General features: G+C 37.9%; 1 protein-coding gene across 4 annotated transcripts in view; it reads left to right on the top strand.

Moving 5' to 3' along the window:
• FGF14 (fibroblast growth factor 14) overlaps positions 1–18,903 on the top strand; it is a 637,037-nt gene that overhangs the window by 226,450 nt on the left and 391,684 nt on the right. Inside the window, exon 1 of one of the 4 annotated variants that reach the window (XM_060287770.1) lies at positions 13,502–13,520. The exons of the other annotated variants lie outside the window; for them this stretch is intronic. The gene's annotated coding sequence lies outside the window, so the exon portion shown is untranslated. Of the gene's footprint in view, positions 1–13,501; positions 13,521–18,903 lie in introns of those variants that run through there. 4 annotated transcript variants of the gene reach the window in all.

The following is an 18,903-nucleotide window of genomic DNA, read 5'->3' as shown; positions in this document are numbered from 1 at the left end:
GTGCCACATAAGCTTCCTGAAAGTAGACCTTGTCTATTCATCTTTATGTCACAACCCCTAACCAGTGTGTGGCACATAGAAATGCTGAATACCTGATTTGCACTGTAAACATATATACCTGCATATTCGTAAGGCCTGGCCCGGCTTCCCGACAAGTCTGTGAATCTTACCTGGTCAAACACAGGGCAGAAGAAAATGTGACCTAGAGTTCAGAAGACCCACATTTGAATCCTGTCAGTTACTTCTTGGCTCATTTTGGGTCAGTTGCTTTTTCTCATCTGCTAATAAAGGGTCTTGCCTAGATATGAATAAGATACTTTTCAATACATATTTTTCTAAGTATTTTCAGTAAATATTTGTCTAAGTGTGATCTAAAATAATTCAACAAAATATCTTATAGCCACTAAATCGTACTGTAATTCGTTCTAGGGGTTTGCTCGTGGGTGCTATTTATATCAACTCAGATTTGGTAAGTTTGCATCACGGGTAACTCTTCTGGTGTCAGAGTGTATTTTTTAAAAAAATTTTTATTGAAGTACAGTTGATTTACAATGTTGTGTTAGTTTCTGGTGTACAGCACAGTGATTCACGTGTATATATATTCTTTTTCATTATGGCTTATTATAGGATATTGAATATAGTTCCCTGTGGTATACAGTAGGACCTTGTTGTTGGTCTATTTTATATATAGTATTTTGTATCTGCTAATCCCAAGCTCCTAATTTATCCCTCCCACACAGTGTCAGAATTTAAACCAAAACCCAATCACAGAAGCTAAAATAGAACCAAGTGTTGGTCATTAAGTTTCCATCAGTGCTTTGGACTTTGTTCTTTTCCCTCCTGGCCACTGTTATTTTTATGTGATAGTCTCTTCTGCCTTTTGCACAAGTCATTTTCGTTAATACTCTTCTCGAGTGAGTCAGGTCATTAGGACTGGTTTGAAAAAATATTTTATTCTTTTTATTTGAAGCTCGTGCTTTTGCTTTGTGGAGTTGAACGTAGGCAGTCATTTGGAGGATTCTTATTATTATCCAAGCAGCATGTTGTGGTTGACAGAGCAGTGGCCTGGGAGGTAAGGGATTTAGAATTGGGTTCTGATGCTGTCACTAAATAGCTCTACTGATGTAAATTACATCATCTCATTGGGCCTCCATTTTCTCGCTTATAAAGAGCTTGGAAAAGAGTATTTTCTAGCTGCAATACTTATTCCTCTATAATCCTGTCATGGAGGCAGTGTCTAGAGTATTTGTTGAAGGAATTAGGGAATTAATGAGATATTGCTGAGTTTGGGTTCTCTAGCAGACATCAAACCTAGAAAAGGGGCCATCTTTCTTAATGTGTTAACGGGCAAATACCGTTATCGTGCCATATTTACGATTATGTTAGAACGAATATGACTTTGGTGCTCATCCTATAAAATGCCTTAGGAACCACAAAAATCAACAGTCACCTTCGTTAGCTAGCTACTTCTGCAAGGCCCTACGCAGAGCTACTAGGTCAATCTAAACTACCATGTACTGCATGCATATAAATTGTACATCACACTGTAAATGGTAAAATAAAGCAGAACAAAACCTTTTTCCCCATTGGCATTGATAGGCAACATGAAGTGACTTTGGACAAGCAACCAGGAAGAGTTTTGTGACTCATAGGAACAAGACTTGTAGAATAAAAAAGTTCATGAGTCATTGAATTCAGTAATGTGCTTTGCTTATCAGAGTGCTAGGTTGGACTTGCTCTTTTATGCCATACTCACTACTTTTTCCTTTGGCGTCTAAGTAGAACATTATTGAAAAATAAATAGGGATGATTTTGCAAGGGTGTTTTCTGATTTGTTTCTTTCACTATAAATGGATGTCATTTCTCTTGTACTCAAATAAAATAATGTTAATATATTTCTCTAAACACTCTCCATTTTGGCAGGGTTTCCTGTTCCAAAAATGCATCAGGGTAACCAAATAATTTTATTAATGCACCAATAATTCCTGAGGTGGTTTGGGGGCCTTATGTAGCTCTGGGGAGAAGGTATGTTACTTCAGCTGTTTATGAGTACCATGAAAACTCATGACTTTGGAGCATAAAGACATTAACAGTTATAACTGATCCATTGAGGGAAATTTCACTCTTAGAAATTTGGGTCATAGGATTTAACATATTTTCAAAATGAAAAATTAGAATACCCAACTAAAATTGGCTTAAATGTAATTAAGAAGGCAGAAGGCAGGGAAGTTCTAGAGTTGGTTAATCCAGCAGTTTCCTGACATTCATCTAGGATCTAGTTTTTCATCTTTCATCCCTGCCACCTGGGGTGGATTGGCCTCTACCCTCGTGATTGCAATATGGTTGGAGCATATTCAGGTGTCACCTAACAATGTCCAAAGCGTACCCATCCCTAGTAGAACTTCTCACATAGCTCATTGGCCAGAATTGGGTCTCATGCCCATTCCTGAATGAGTCATTTGCAAGGAAAAGTAATGATCGTGATTGTCTTGATGTAATCAGCATTCACATAGTAGCACTAGGGAGGGCTTAATCTCCTCCAGCTGTACGATTCATACTCCTACTCACAATATCTTGAACAAAATCGAGGTTCTTTTAGAATTGAAAAGAAGAGATAATGGCTGTTGGCAACAAGATCATCTGTCACACTTGTCAAATAACCTAACAAAATCCAGGACTGTTTATTTCGGGATTTTGTTGTCATATATTACTGGGGAATTACTCGGTAGTCATATATTTATTTGACTTAAAAATAAATAGTAGATGAGAGAGTTCATTGTTAACATGATTTAATGTTTCTGATTTAGATCATATTTTTAGAATTCTTTTTCCTTTTATGTTCGTGTGCTGTTTATTCAGATGAAAACAGTTGGAAGTACATGCACTTTTGATGTTGTTTACTTAAGCTTTGAGCTGCATGATATCAAGAGTAGAGAACAAAATGTGATGGGTTGAGTATCGCACTGACTTGATGAATGCTGAACTTATGAATACACATGCCTTAGCTAGGGTGCTTAGGTAGGTAGAGAATAGTGGGTATGGAAATTGATATCATTCCATGTTAACCATCCAGTGACCATAATGGGCAATATTTATAATCTCACGTAGAGGTTTTCAATTCGTGCTTCATGAAATAATACAATTGTGAGGAGATGCTTCAGAGATTCTGCTAACACTGTTTTTGAACATATTTCAAAGCATGTCTTTAAAATGTATTGAAAACTATAATAAATATCACAGTAATGCGTAATATATACAATTTTAATGTGTTGGAGATCATCAGCTTGTGCTGCCAGTTAAATTATTTGGGGGGGCAAGCCTCTTAATAAATGACCCCAGACATAACCATATATAATTGATTTTCTTATAAGCTGTGATTAATTACAAAAGTTGTGACTTTACACTAGTTCATTCTTCTTAGGCTTGCACATGTCATGTGTATAAAAATGGTACAATTGCTGCTACAGTATATGTATGCCTTGCTTAACTGAATGCCGGCCAAGGCTTAGGCAATTTGTGTCATAGGCTATGTAATACCATTAACATATTGCAATGTAGATGGTTATGTGCATATTAAAGGTTTCGAGTATTTGTCTTTTGTGTTTATGACGATGTATTAGTTTACTAGGGCTTCTATACCAAAGTAACATAGATTGAGTGGCATAAACAGCAATTTATTTCTTACGGTTCTGGAGGCTGGAAGTCTGAGGTCAGGGAACCAACATGGTTGGATTCTGGTGAAGGCCCTCTTCCTGGCTTGCAGATCCCGACTTCTTACTGTGTGCTCTCCTGGTGGGTTGAGAGAGAGAAAAAGAGAGTGGTCTCTGGTGTTTCTTCTTATGAGGGCTCTCATGCCATCATGTGAGTCCCATCCTCATAACTTCATCTAAACGAAATACCATAACACTGGGGGTTAGGGCTTCCACATGAATTTTGGAGTGACACAAACATTTAATCCACAGCAGATGACAAAGAATTATACCAGATGATGGATATTGTAATGAATCAATTTTTAGAGAAAAATTTTCCCGTCAGTCTTCTCAGAGGCTCCTGGATCACTATCATTGAAGAATATTCTGTTTACAAGGCAAACTGTTAAAAAACTATTACAGTTTACAAGTACTAACTTGAATGATTCAGGATTTTTCCAGTTCTCCACAACTAAGATCCAATACAGAAATAAACTGGAGGAATAGACAGAAGGAAGGTTGTAGTTTATTTCAAATTTTCTTATAAATATGGACCCTATTTTCATTTAACTTCAAAAATACCTGTCATAAGCATGTGTATATACACAATAAATTTATATTAATAAAATCCTTGAACCATTTTATATGCTAGACTTCTACTGATGATTTCTTTTCAATAAAACTTTCAGTGTAGAACAATATATATCCTGATGTAATCAAGTGTTTTAGAAAGAAAATCATGGATAATAGTGAAGAAAAATAGAGCCCACCAGAGACTAAGTTGTAACTTAAGATCGGTGTGGATTGTTTTGTTCCTTAATCGTAAGATGCATGATACATACTGCTGTGGTTTTAAGACTTGAGGGCATTTCTCATGATGATCTGAACCACTTCTACTCTGTAAGAAGCTATTGAGAAATAAACACTGCTGTCTTACAGGACCTAGGTAATCCTATGGAGTCCATAAACTCAGGTGTTCCAGGTGTGACAGCAAGGACAGAGGAGGTACAAAGACCCTCCAGGCTAGATACTCAAGGCTCTGGAGGGAACCATGCTGCCCCCTGTTGGCTGCACTCTCCATGGGCATCTCTGTTATCTCCCTAGGGTCCTCCTGTCTCCTTCTTCTCTCTGCTTTGGGATTTGTTAGGGAAATTAGATCCCAAGTCCTCCGTCCTCCCGTTTTTCTAGAACCATGCTAAACTCCACCAACGCATGCATTGTTGGCCTCTACCGCCACATGAGATCCATTCTGCGCAAAAGAGAGGCAGTTTTTGTCTTGCTTTTTGGGAGCAGAGATCTTAAACACGGTGATCTTTGGGATTCAAAAATAATTTTGAGGTCATTTGAGGTCAATATGACTATATCAAGTTAAGTAGAAGCATGGGTTAACGCTTGACTGTTTAAAGATGATTCTCAAATCCAGACACTACTGGGCATGTAGAAACTTCTTTTGGTCTCTTCATATGGGTCGCTTTCTTATAATATTAATGTGTAGAATGAGAAACAAGAGGGTTTTTTTCTTTTTTTTTTTTTTCCTGAGGAAGGATGAAATTGGTAATATTTTAGTAGATGGTCATGATTAGTTTGCAAATGTTTGCTGTACCCCTCAGTGTTTCTCTGGAAGGCTTGTTGACATTATATATATATATCAATACATATACACACTTATATATAACTTACTAACATATATTAACACATGTTTGTCTATATAACATTATTAGCATTATGTATACATATACCCTCTGGTATATGTGTCATATATTTACACACACACACACACACACACAAGTGAAAAAGTCTGTGTAGGAGGAGTAATAGTTCTTCTTCTGTCATGTGGAAGTAGTTTGTGCCTCCCTCCCCATACCTCTGAAAACCATTATACGAAAGAAATCCTATAGGACAAAGCATTTGGTGGAGGAAACTCTACCCTGGGGCTCAGATTTGGAGACAAGCTCTTGCTAAGAAAGGATACTTACTTAGTACTCCGTGGATGCCCGTCAGTGGGAGGATAAATGGGTATTTGTGTCATAATCGCCATTTCCTGTGGATCTGTCCAGATTATGGGGATGAACCATGGTGGAATATTAAGGTGGCATCAGGAGGAAAGTAACAAAACCTGAAGCAAGAAAGGAAACAAGATTGGAGTATGAGAAAACATTTTCAGAAGGTATCAGATTTGTTGCTTGTGGGATAGAACATTAAACAAAGAATAAAAATATGCTTTTTCAAAGAGCAGCATTGGAAGGGACTAAGCTGAGCGATTCTATGAAAATCTGTAACTCCTTGTTTATAACTTTTAAAATTTGTGTTGTAGAGACATTTCAGTAAAATGAAGGCAACCTATATTTTGATGCATTTTTGATGCTACCTGTGAATTAATGACCTGAAACGTATCAGGAGGAAAAATTAAGATGTAAAAGGCATAGAAACTACCAACCTATCACAAAAGTGGCGCTTTCACGCTCATCACTAAGTCAAATCATTATACCGTCACTTCACTACCCTTTCTGTACCTTCAAAGCATAACAGCAGACTTTGTTCTCAGTTTGTCATATTTTTTTTTCTTGTTTTTATTTCCGGTAGAATCACTGGTTCTAGAAAAGCCCTCTTCCTTATAAAATAACCGAAAACAAATCAAGGGAGACATCACACCTATCCATAGTTATTAGTGCTTGTCAAACATCCAGGGTGTCAAGATGAGGAAGGAGTGTTTGCTTTTTCTGGAGAAGTTGGGTTACTTTTTTTTCTTTCTTTCTTTTTTGTTTTTAAAGAGTAAAACAGCTCTTGAAGATGGAGGTATTCTGCAAGTGTGACTCAAACACAGTATTGTGTGAAGATAGCAACCAAATCATATCCTATTTTTACCACAGTGCCTCATTTGCTAAGAAGAGAGGCAATGTATATCTGACTTAACAAGATTTAGAATCGGTTTTGTGAACTGTATTGTGCTTGATGATTTTAGGAGTAACTCTAAGCATCCTAAGTGTGGTTTAGGCAACTATGAATAGTTTTGCCAATTTGTGACATTTTTACCATGTTGCTGTAGCAGTATTTTTATGTTACCATATTTTTCGATAGTCATTTAACTTCAATAATTTTGTATATGTCTAAATTTTTATGAGCCATTGATATTTTTATACTCCTCGTATATGAATACTTTTGGGGGGAGAAGGAGGGAGGGGGAGAGAACATAACAAAATGGTCCATGGTTACATGTGAGTATGTTTTGATTTTTCTTCTCAGATTTAAGGAAAACATGCGATATCTACATATCTTAGTTCAGTCACTCTTCCAAGTGCGGAATTTCGTCATTTTCAAGACCTTTCTTTTCCCACAGAAAGTCTTACTTGTGCCCTCTAGTGGTAGATGCATAAATTTTTGCAGTAAGTTAGAGAAACCTGACTTATTTTTCTTTGAGTGTATAATGATTCAGCATCTAAATAACTAAGTAATAATGCTAACACATAGAGAAAAGTCTCATGTAACTGAGCTTGATATATTTTCAAAATGCATCAGAATTATGTATTGGAAAAATAAATCCACCATTTATCTAGCTAGAGAAAGTTCTTAGATCACAAAAATGTATTTCCCCATGATGTTTATGGTCCATTTGTCCAGCAAATGCTGTGATGCTTTGAGGAAAAGTAAGCACATTTTCCACCAATGCATTTTCTCTTTTTAGAATCCACCTTATAAAGACTGTTCTAAATTGTGGCATTAATCCATAACCTGTTTCTTATTTTTGTGTTGATGAGTATCCTTAAAGAGCTGCATGAAAAAGGAAACTGTCTTGTTTAACGTGGCAAGAATTGACTCTGACAGAAAATACCCACATAGAACTGGATCCTGGCCTCGTGGCTCTACTAGACTTCTGCTGGGTTGATGCTTATTCTTCCTCTTCTTCCTGAAACTCCCACTACCTCCACTTGGAACATCCATTTTCTTACATGACCAAAGTTGATGGGTCCAGGAACGAACTCATTTTCCAAACCAAGCCAGCTAGGATCCTCTCCTGGGGTTTTTGACACTAGAACTGATAAAGGGAGTAAGTCTCTTTCTAGTACAGGAGGCCCTCCAACATAGAGAAAATGTCGACGGCCATGTTTACCACTAGATTTTAGAAAGCGATGGGGAGTCAAAGATGGGGAAAAAAGTCTGGGTGACATTTCTACTCCTGGTTTCTACTTTTACTGAGATCCAGCTGTCTGCCCTTCCCATAATCCTGCATGTTGTTTTATTTTTCTGCTTTTTGGGGTTTTTTTCTGTTGTTTAATCCATCCTTGGATTTTGTAATGCAATAAATTGTTAGTTTCCCTTAGGTAAGTTTGATTTTCAGTTTAGCTTTGATCACTTTTCACCAGACTAGTATGATAATACTGGGTACACTGTCAGTTTTTCTGCTCAAATTTTCTCATAACCCAATTTAAGGAGGGAGCATTGAGTGGGAAATTGAGTTTCTGTGAAAGTGGCAGAAAATTGTGACCTCTTCTTTAGTATGGGGGTTTATCAAGTCTAATTTCTACTCCTTTACCCCTAATTAGAAGCACCCTATCTCTTTTTTAAATATATAGTGTATTCCTACTTTTTCACTCTCGCTTACCAAGACTACATAATACTAAGTTACAGGCACACTAGAGTCCATTCACAGCAATGTGTTACCTCTCCCTGGTAATTTTTCAGCCTTTTATCTCTAAAATTCAGGAATGATAAACTTTGTCTTCTTTTGAAGTAATTTTTGAACGTAGATTGTGTGAAGTATAGAAACCTTTGGGTGAGTTGAGGGCATAACTTCTTTTGCTTTTGAAATGATCCAACATCCCACTTTGCGTCTAGTACAGAGAATAACATTGATAAGTTTGGGTGAAATATAGAGCAATATTTATTGAGTGTTATACGCTAGATGCTGCATAATCATTTTATTTGTATTAAGTTTTAATTTTTACAATATCTTTTCAAGGCCTCCATTATTTTCCCCATTATAGATAAGCAAATGTGGAGAATTTGCCCAGCCCTGTTTCCAAATATTTCTACCCAGTCATAGTTTTCCTCCAAAGCACCACATGTGGATGGTTGATCAGTTTAGAGGGGTCTTGAAGAGTTTGCCCTAAAGCTGTCACCATAAAGTTGATGTTGCTTTAAGATGTGGATATAATAAAATTTTTGTGAAAATGTCACTCCACTAAGGTTAATACAAGGCAGTTACAATAGAATGAAACTATTATGCAGATAAGATTCTCTTGAAAGAAAAGCCATGCTTACCTGTGACTTGGTTTATAGCAGGCTATCAGGCTGAGACTGAAAGGATGAATTAGTTCCCATAGCTGGCCAGCCCTGAGAGCCAGCCCGCTGTTAAATGCTTTGTGGGGCAGAGACTTCCCAGTCTTTGCTTATTTCCTCCCATAGCTAACTACACTTCAGTGGTTTCACTCCTCTGCCCCAGTACCCTCTCACTCTGGTCATTTAGAGCCTGTTCTGAGTTCCTTTCTTCCCATCTTTACCTCGAATCCTTCTGCCCCAACCCCTTAACCATAATCAAGCCATCACTCATGGGGTATATCTCCTGGAACATACCCGGTGATGACAGCGGACAGCTTCTCTGGATTAACAATAATCATCTTATCATTTGTTAATCACTTTACTAAGCATTTAACATATTTTGTCTCTAATTTTCACACCAGCTCTACAAGGGAGGTGCTTTTTCCATTTCATAGATGAGGGAACTGAGACTCAAATGAGCTATGAGCTTTCAAACTCCTCCAGTTTCCAACATGGAAGAACCAAGATTCACACTCAGGGCCGTTCATCACAGGGACTGTTCTGTCTTGATAATGGTAACCACCTCTGCTTTTTTTTTTTTTTTTTTTAAATTTATTTTATTTTATTTATTTATTTTTGGCTGCGTTGGGTCTTTGCTGCTGCGCGTGGGCTTTCTCTAGTTGCAGTGAGCGGGGGCTGCTCTTCGTTGCAGTGTGTGGGCTTCTCATTGTGGTGGCTTCTCTTGTTGCGGAGCACAGGCTCTAGGCATGTGGGCTTCAGTAGTTGTGGCGCACGGGCTCAGTAGTTGTGGCTCGCGGGCTCTAGAGCGGAGGCTCAGTAGTTGTGGCGCACGGGCTTAGTTGCTTGTGGCATGTGGGATCTTCTCAGACCAGGAATTGCACCTGTGTCCCCTGCATTGGCAGGCGGATTCTTAAGCACTGCGCCACCAGAGAAGTCCCACCTCTGCTTTCAAAAAAGGTCACAGGTGACATCTGAATGCACTGCATAGATGGAGCTCACAGTCCGGCTGTCAAAGGGAATTCTACATATTGGGGAATAAGAACCATGTGACCTTTGTCTTACAAGATGAATAGTGATAAATGATTCAGAAGCACATGGACCTTGGGAAGATTTGAGTTTGATCATGGATCTTGGAAAAATTATAAAGTAAGGATTGAAAAACTAAAAAGTGGTTTAGCATATTAAAAACAATATCAGTTACAGCCATTTATGTAAGCTGCTTACCTTTTATGCATAATTCCCGTGTTTCACGGTAACTATGCTTCATTTAATGGCACAAGCCATCCTTGGGTTTACTGCTAGGAATCAGCTGCCTTTGAAGTGGGCCCTTGTACTCTATTCAGAAACGAGTGTCTGGTGTCTTTCTGCTCTGGAGGGCAGGCACCCAGTTCTCCAATGTTTTTTCCCTGTAAACATGTAGGCTCTTTTCCTTAATTCCCACATTGTAGCAAACAATGAGAAGTTATGGAAGTGTTTCAGGGTAATGGGGACAGAAGGACGGCAGAAGGAATATCTCACACTTTCTGTCCTTCATGCTACCTTGCTCATCTTGGGACCTGCTCCATGTGGCGGCGGCAGTCCCCTTTCCACCATAAGGAGTCCTCAGCATCGCAGTGTCTGGGTCAACGTGAAATCCCAGTCCCAGACCAAGTATTTTTGTCCCTCGTTACCCCAGCCTAAGGCCCCCCCTCCCACGTCACCGTATCTTATCCCAGGACTGACAAATTTCACTGATTAACGCTGACACCATTATTCCTTTCGGACAAAAGCCTCACCCTGCCTGAGGGTTGTGACCTGACCTACGGCCCTAATAAGACAATAACACAATGGTACAACATCTGTACAATTTTCAAGATTTGTGTTATTAGATTTGAAGGGTACTGATGTGTGGTGACTGTACAATCCATTCCCCAAATCAAGACATTCTGAGAGTGGAATCAAGGCTATTATTAACTATGCCAGGACAGTAAACAAAAAATGGGGTGTATGCTTCACCCTACGGATTTGGGGTGTTAATAGTCCACAACAGGTGGGATTGCACCAAACTTGAGTCCTTTCCTTCCCAAGAACTCCTCATTTAGTGTTTAAAAAGAATGGAGTCCAGTCTTATCCAGACACATCAAGCATCTGAACAGATAACTTGGTTGCATATTATTTTATTATGATGGAGCAATCCACGATCTAGACAACTATATGATGCCTCCAGGTCTCCCTGCTCAAATAGTTTTTTTGTTTATCCAGAGAAAGCACTATTTGGTCATAACTTTTAGTTTTTAGCCTTTGTCAGTTATCTTGATTTAGTTGCCAAGAGAGATAGATGCCTGAGGTGAGGTTGCTTCAACATAAATACATTGTGACCACTGGAAAAACAATTGAAAAATCAAGCTTATTAAAGAATGCCAGATAGAAGAGAAATGGCTGTATACCTGTATGATCGCACAGTGAACCGATGGCAGCACATTAGCATCCAAAAACTTAGCAGAGTTTAGAACTGACCTCATTGCTGTTTCTAAAATATAATGGGCAGAGTGGCCTAATTTCTGATTCTTCATCATTGTGACAAATTTTGTAAATGTCGTTTGCCTGAGGAATCTAATGTCCCAGGGCTTATCCTCACTGTGATCAAGTCTCCAGACCTGGTCCATTAGCCAAGTATGGGAGGCAGGAAGGGAATGACTCTGAAGCATTAATTTGTTTTTATGTGGAATAAGCCCAATGTAAGTGAGCTCGTTCAAATAGCAATCATGGAGAAGGATATGTTACTTTTTTGTTTTTTGTGGTTTGGTTTTTACTTTTTGGCTAACTGGACACAGTAAGTTTTCTTATTAACACCAGTCATCGTTACTTTGGATTATTTCATGTGTTCGAGCCTGTGGACTCACCTTGTCAACCTGAGCTGTTTTTTCTTCGAATTTATTTATTTAAATCTCTGGGCTGGTTTATAGCTGGGCTTGCTGCCGACGTTGATCCTCGGCAAACTAATTCTTCCTGAGGGACCGTTCTGGTCGCTATAGTGCTTTTTGCAGTTAAAGCTTTTTGAGTAAGAGGGCCCAATTTCAAGCAAAGCTGTGGCTGTACCGGAGCTGATTATTTTCTGTGGGTTTTTTTCCTACCGCTAACACGGAAAACAGGTTAGTATAACAGCCACGAGCGCAGACTTGTAATGAGACTGCCTGAGTTCAGCCTTCAGCTCTCAGTGTGACCTTGGGCCTGCTACTTGAACTTTCTGTGCCTCAGTTTTCTCATCTATAAAACAGGAGTAATAACGATAATAATAGTGTCTATTGTATAGGGTCGCTGTATTGCATGACCTAAAACACATATAGTGGTTAATACAGTATTTGGAGTCTGATAAGTATCACCTGTCAGCGTTTGCATTCCAGATATGAGTAAAATTTTTATTGTTAAGATGCAAAATGCTACAAATGGAGGGTTGAATTTTAAAAACTATCATTGGATAAAGAGTTCTGGGTCATACTATGATATATTTCACTTTTGGAGATCTTAGTTCTTTCGGAGGACACAGCTCTGCAAAGCAAATGCATTGACACGTGTAAAATAAAAGAATTACAGCCAAAGTCTTATTTAAAATTCCCCTGGAAATGAGCTTCAAATCCCACATGTAGAAAAGTACTGTTTACAGGCAGTTTTCCAAATATCATAGACTCCGTTATAGAGCTGCCATCCAAAGTCCTAGTACCTTATTCATTTTTAACTCTTGTCATGCTACTTGTAATGAGAACAGCCATTTAAAGGAATGCGAATGAAAATTCAGCTTTAGCTCAGATAAAGTTTTCATGTAATTACTTTCCCACGTGTGCAGTATTTGTCCACATGACATGTAGAAACTAAATGCTGTGGAGCTTTTTCATGGTGCAAGTGGGCTTCATTTTATTTTATTATTATTATTTTTTTGCGGTACGCGGGCCTCTCACTGTTGCGGCCTCTCCCATTGCGGAGCACAGGCTCCGGATGCGCAGGCTCAGCGGCCATGGCTCACGGGCCCAGCCGCTCCGCGGCATGTGGGATCTTCCCGGACCGGGGCACGAACCCGTGTCCCCTGCATCGGCAGGCTGACTCTCAACCACTGCGCCACCAGGGAAGCCCGGGCTTCATTTTAGATATGACTTGGCACCAGGTCTCAGTTCGGTCAGATGGAAGCAAAGATCCTAAGAAGAGACAACTGTCATGTTTTTCTGGTTTGTGTGGAAACAGTTTCTAGGACTTTTCTTCTCTGATTTGCTCATTCAGAGACACTTGGCCTGAGGATACATTGAAGAGGTTTGAGTTGAAGAATTTAGTAGGTCCAGGAAAAATTTGTGCCAACAGAGATTTTTCTTTTAATTAATGTTAAAATTCTTAATTTAAGCAACTTTGTAAAAAGGTAATCACAAACCATTAATTTTGAGTTCCTCCATTTCAGATGCCATTTCAGTCATTATTAAGGAACATTCATGACTTCCTATTGCTGAGTTTCAGCATGGTGCCCCCAACAGCCACTATCAATTAGCCCAGCTTGTCACTTGAGAGGAAACCTCTTTGCCACGTTATGCTGTAAGTTTGTTCCCGCAATTTCTACACCAAGGTGATTAAGATTATTAACTCTGTCACGTGCAAAGGCATAAGTCCTAAGGCAGCCTAAATAATATTTGATGCCTATAATTACTTTAAATACTGAGTTCCATGGGAGTATATATCTGTACCTGTGGGAAGATGCCAATCATAGGCGCTGCTTTTCCGTCCATTAGACTTGATTACCTGGAGGTGGCAGATATATGCTTGTGTCATTCTCTGAGCACATTCAGTAGAGCTCACAGCGTGGCCCCCTTCATAATGCAGTGCACCTGCATTTTTCTCATGAGATTTTCGTCTTCATGCAGGCAGCGCTATGTCTTATTTGTCTGTATTTGAAACTCAAGGTTTAGCCCGGTGCCTTGTTCAAGGCCTACAGACAACATATGTGTCTAGATGTAATAAACACTACATCGAGAGAAGAAAGATGACAAAATAAACAGAATTTTTTGCTCATGGTTTTGTTTTTGATGCTTCAGACATATGCTTACTACCCGCATCTTTCAGAAAGAGATCAAGGAAAGCTGTTTTCCCGTAACAGATAGTAAGGAAACATGTAAACAGTCCATTCCCTGTGTACACGGGCTAGGCTGTCCTGTGCTCCTGACATGGGTATTAACCTCCACCTGCTGAAACCAGGGAATTCTAAACAAGGCAGGCCCTGGCTGATGCTGCTGTATGACAGAAGCTAAAAACACGCTTCTCAGGAGCCTGAATGAAACTGTTGACTAATTAATCCTGCTTCAAGTCAATTGTCAGCTAACGATTAATGGATTAAAGATGTTGGGACTGTTTTAACTAGATTATCAATCTAGGGAATCACGATTGATGCATTAGAATTAATGCTCTTTTCTTTCTTTGGGAAATCCTGCCTTCTCAATTTCCATTTCTATATAAATCTCTTAGTTTATATGTTATTCTCTATACGAGTCTTTTATCATATATTCAATCTTCTACAGTATATGTGGGTAATATATATATATATATTTCCATAATATATACATTTCTATAATACCTATGCACACATGGACACATATATACAAATATTATAGAAAACTGATTGGCATGGTCTAAATTATAATCCATGTAATAAGACTTGCATAAGTGTGATTCTCTTTTATTTCTTAAAGTGTAAACAACCATATATGTATATATCTATTTCTTTACAGATTTGTTTAATTAGGAGAAGTAATCTCAACCTGGTCATATTATTCTAAATTTTATATAATAACTATGAGCAAAGAACTATTTGGAATAGTTTGTCAGATTAAAAGCACTACAGACATAGAATCACAAATAAAAATAATTATTTTAAAATAACCCTTCCATTAAAATATTATAGTGCTGCACCGGTGGGAAATTGTTGATGAAAAATAAATGTGTTGAGGGTAGAAAATATTGGTCAGTGATTCATTTCAATGTAATTGTAGGGGATAGAATAGAAAGGCCTTCTGTTTTGATGGTTTTGATAGCAGATGTTTCAAAGCTCCCTGCTGGCTATGTTTTCAGGGATAAATGTAACTGCTCAAATGGAAATGTATTTAGGTCAACAAAACACCTGAAAGTCTTTTTAACAGTTCTACCAAATGTTTCATTGGTCAGTTTTAGGTTTAAATAAAGGCTAAGTAATATGATCTGTAGCCCAAATAAACCCTCTTAGGAGACAGAAAAACTGCTTATAACTTTTAAATAAAGAATTCCTAGAGTCTGTGTATATACATCTATCTGTCTGTCATCTGTTTCTTTAATTTGGACCTCAGATTGAAATGATCATGGCTTGACTTTACTAAGTCTATGTGAAAAACTGTCTTTGTAAGGTCCTTTATCTATCTATCTATCTATCTATCTATCTATCTATCTATCTATCTATCTATCTATGTATCTAGTCTATCATTATCTGTCATCTGTATCTATCATCTATCCAATTTATCCAATCTATCACCTGTCTACTTACTCCTTGTTATTTTCTCCTAATATGCACATTAAATGTCCTTAAATACGCCAATATGTAGTGTTTTATGTATATATGTTTTAAATTTATAAAACTAGTATTGTGCTATAGATTTTTGTCTTTGTTTTCTTTCACTGTTGTCTGTTTTATGTCTCGCCATGTTGCTTCTCTCTTCTGAGTACTATTCTAAAATGGGCTACCAGTATATTCTACCATTCGGCTCCCTACTATTGTAATGGTTTTGAGAACAGGACCGTGGGGCTAACTCCAATTCCCCACTGTCACATAAAAGGCCATAGCAAACATTTCATCCATGTCCCTGATGAAATTTGTGAGAATATCTCTGGGATATATATCCAGGAGTGCGCCTGCTGCATCTTAAGGCAAGCAAATTCTTAATTTCATAAATCCTGCCAGTTTGGTTTCCAGAATGGCTACACAATGTTATATCCACACATACACAAGAGTTCTTGACTCCTGATATCTTTACTGACAGTTAGTAATGTCAGCTTTTTAAAAATTCTACTATTTTGATGGATCTAATGTGTTGTTTCATTATTTATCATTGTTGTAATTTGTGTTTCTGTGATTACTAGTGAGCTTGAGCATGTAGTTCTGTCCTAAGTACTGGGAGAAATACAAAACAAGATGTGGGATGTAGTCTAACTGAGAACATGTTTGAAGATCAGAAAAATAATATAAAAACAAATTAGCAATCTATGGCCTTAACTACTATAGGATTTTGGAGTATGAGATTATTCTGTGTTGTATTGTTTGACTGAGGCTTCATATAGAAAATGGGATCTTGATATTGTGACAATTGTGAGAAAAGGAACTCATTACAGGCCAGATAATATGAGTGAGATCAAGAAGGTGAGCATGAGGTGAGCATATGTCTGGGAAGGTGAGTAGACCAGACTGGGGAGAGCAGTGATGACACATCTTTTGCATTCCACTGAAATGCCTCCTTCTGATTAATTAGGGATTGTGATCCTGGTTAATAATGAAAGTTGTATTGGATAGAAATGTCATAATTTTAATTTATTTATGAAACACTTTGTGGGTGAAAGGACCCAGTGGAACAAAATCTCAATCCATTCTCAAGGAGCCTCAATCTTGGGAGGAGATGATCGGAAAAAAAGTAGTGGGGATAGAGTCGGGGGCTGCAGGAGCACAGATCCCCAAACAATAGCGGTCATATCAGCCTTCCCAGAGGAAGTGATACCTAAATACAGACCTTGAGGATGATACAGAATTAGCAAAGCAAAGCAGGACATGGAGAAAGAAGATGTGAGGAAAGAGAAGATGCTCAAGGCAGGAGTAACAGCACGAACAAGAGCCTGCACTTCAGGGACTGACGTGGTACAGCCGGAGCATAAGTACAAGGTTAGAGGGTAGAAAAAAGAAAGAGGGGGAAATGCCTGGAGATCAGGTGGTAAAAGGTCTGCTATACCTTGCTAAGGAGTTTGGAATTTATCTTGAACAGAGCAACGAATGAAGAGCCAGGGTCTAGCATTAAGCCACAGTGACATGACCAGAGTGGGTCCAGATTGTAAAATCAGTTTCTGGATACTTTGTAGTGAAAGAATGGAATGAGGCAAACCAGCAGCACTGAGGACTCTTGGGTGAGCGATAGTCGTGGCTCAAACACAGAGCCCAAGCATTGCAGGAGAGAAGAGTGGATATGATCTAAATATATGAAGCGGGCAGATGAGACAGATGTGTCGGGATGAAAGGAAAGGGAGTATCAAGACCTCTCTGGCCTGAGAAAACAAGGGAATGATGATACTAGCCACAGAGACAGGGAATTGAGAGTGAAGAGCAGGTTTGGGTGAGAAGCAAATAACCTAATCCTCGTGCAAGCTTTCCCCAGAGATCTGAGAACAATCGTAAAATTGCATAGCTTCAGAGTTCTTGTTAAAAGTTAAACGTTGTTTTTTGTTGTTGTTCTCCTTTCTTTTATTTTTATTTAAAAGTTTTTTCTATTTATTTTTTATTGAAATATAGATGATTTATAATAATATTAGTTTCAGCTGCACAGCATAGTGATTCAATTTCTTTATAGATTATATGCCATTAAAAATTATTACAAAATAATGGCTATAATTCCTTGTGCTGTACAATATATCCTTGTTGCTTATCTATTTTATATATAGGAGGCTGTATCTCTTAATCCTACATGCCTATCTTGCCCCTCTCCCCTTCCTTCCCCTCACTGGTAGCCACTAGTTTGTATTCTGTATCTGTGAGTCTCTGTTTTGCTGTATACATTTGTTTGTTTTATTTCTTAGATTCTAAAACTAAGTGATATCGTACAGTATTTTTCTTTCTCTGTATGACATATTTCACCAAGTATAGTATTCTTTAGGTCCATCCATGTTGCTGTAAATGGCAGAATTTCATTCTCTTTTATGGCTGAGTAATATTGAACATATATGACATCTTCTTATCCATTCATTTGTTAGTAGACACTTGGGTTGCTTGCATATTGTGGCTATTGTAAATAGTGTTGCTGTGAACACTGAGTGCGTGTATCTTTTTGAATTAGTGTTTACATGTGTGGCTGCACCAATTTACATTCCCCCCAACAGTGTACAAAGATTACGTTTTTTCCACATCCTCACCACATATGCTATTTGTAGATTTTTTGATGATAGCCATTCTGACAGGTAGGAGGTGATATCTCTTTCTTTTAATTTACATTTCTCTAATAATTAGTGATGTTGAGCGTCTTTTTATGTGCCTGTTAACCATTGGTATGTCTTTGGAAAAACGTCTATCCAGGTTTCCTGCTGATTTTCTGTTTATTTTTTTTTTTTGATATTGAGTAGTATGAGCTGTTTATATATTTTGGATATTAACCTCTTGTTGGTCAAATCATTTGCAAATATTTTCTCCCATTCAGTAGGTGGTCTTTTCATTTTGTTGATTGTTTCCATTGCCGTGCAAACCCTTTTAAGTTTAATTAAATCCTATTTGCTTAATTTTGCTCTTATTTATTTTGCCTTAGGACAGATCCAAAAAAATATTGATGCGATTTATGTCATTTAAGTTCAAACACGTTCTAAATGATTTACATTTTCAATGTCATATATCACATTTATCTGTTAACTGTTTATTACAGTTACAGTTGCTTTTACATTAAAAAAAATCTTTGTACTAGCTCATTTAAGTAGTTGATCCTCAGCCTTTACTACATATTTGCCTTTCCTGGTGGGATTTTCCCTTTCCTATAGATTCTTACTTATTTTCCACTTAGAGAAGACCCTTTAACAGTTATTTCGGAGTAGGTTTAATATTGATAAACTCTTTAAGTTTTTGCTTGTCTGAGAAGTTCTTTATCTTTCCTTCTGTTCTAAATGATAATCCTACTGGGTAGAATATCCTAGGTTGCAGGTTTTTCCCTTTCAGCAC

This window comes from Globicephala melas, chromosome 18 (genome assembly GCF_963455315.2).
Source record: "Globicephala melas chromosome 18, mGloMel1.2, whole genome shotgun sequence".
NCBI lineage: Eukaryota > Metazoa > Chordata > Mammalia > Artiodactyla > Delphinidae > Globicephala > Globicephala melas.
This window is presented reverse-complemented; position numbering and strand designations above follow the sequence as displayed.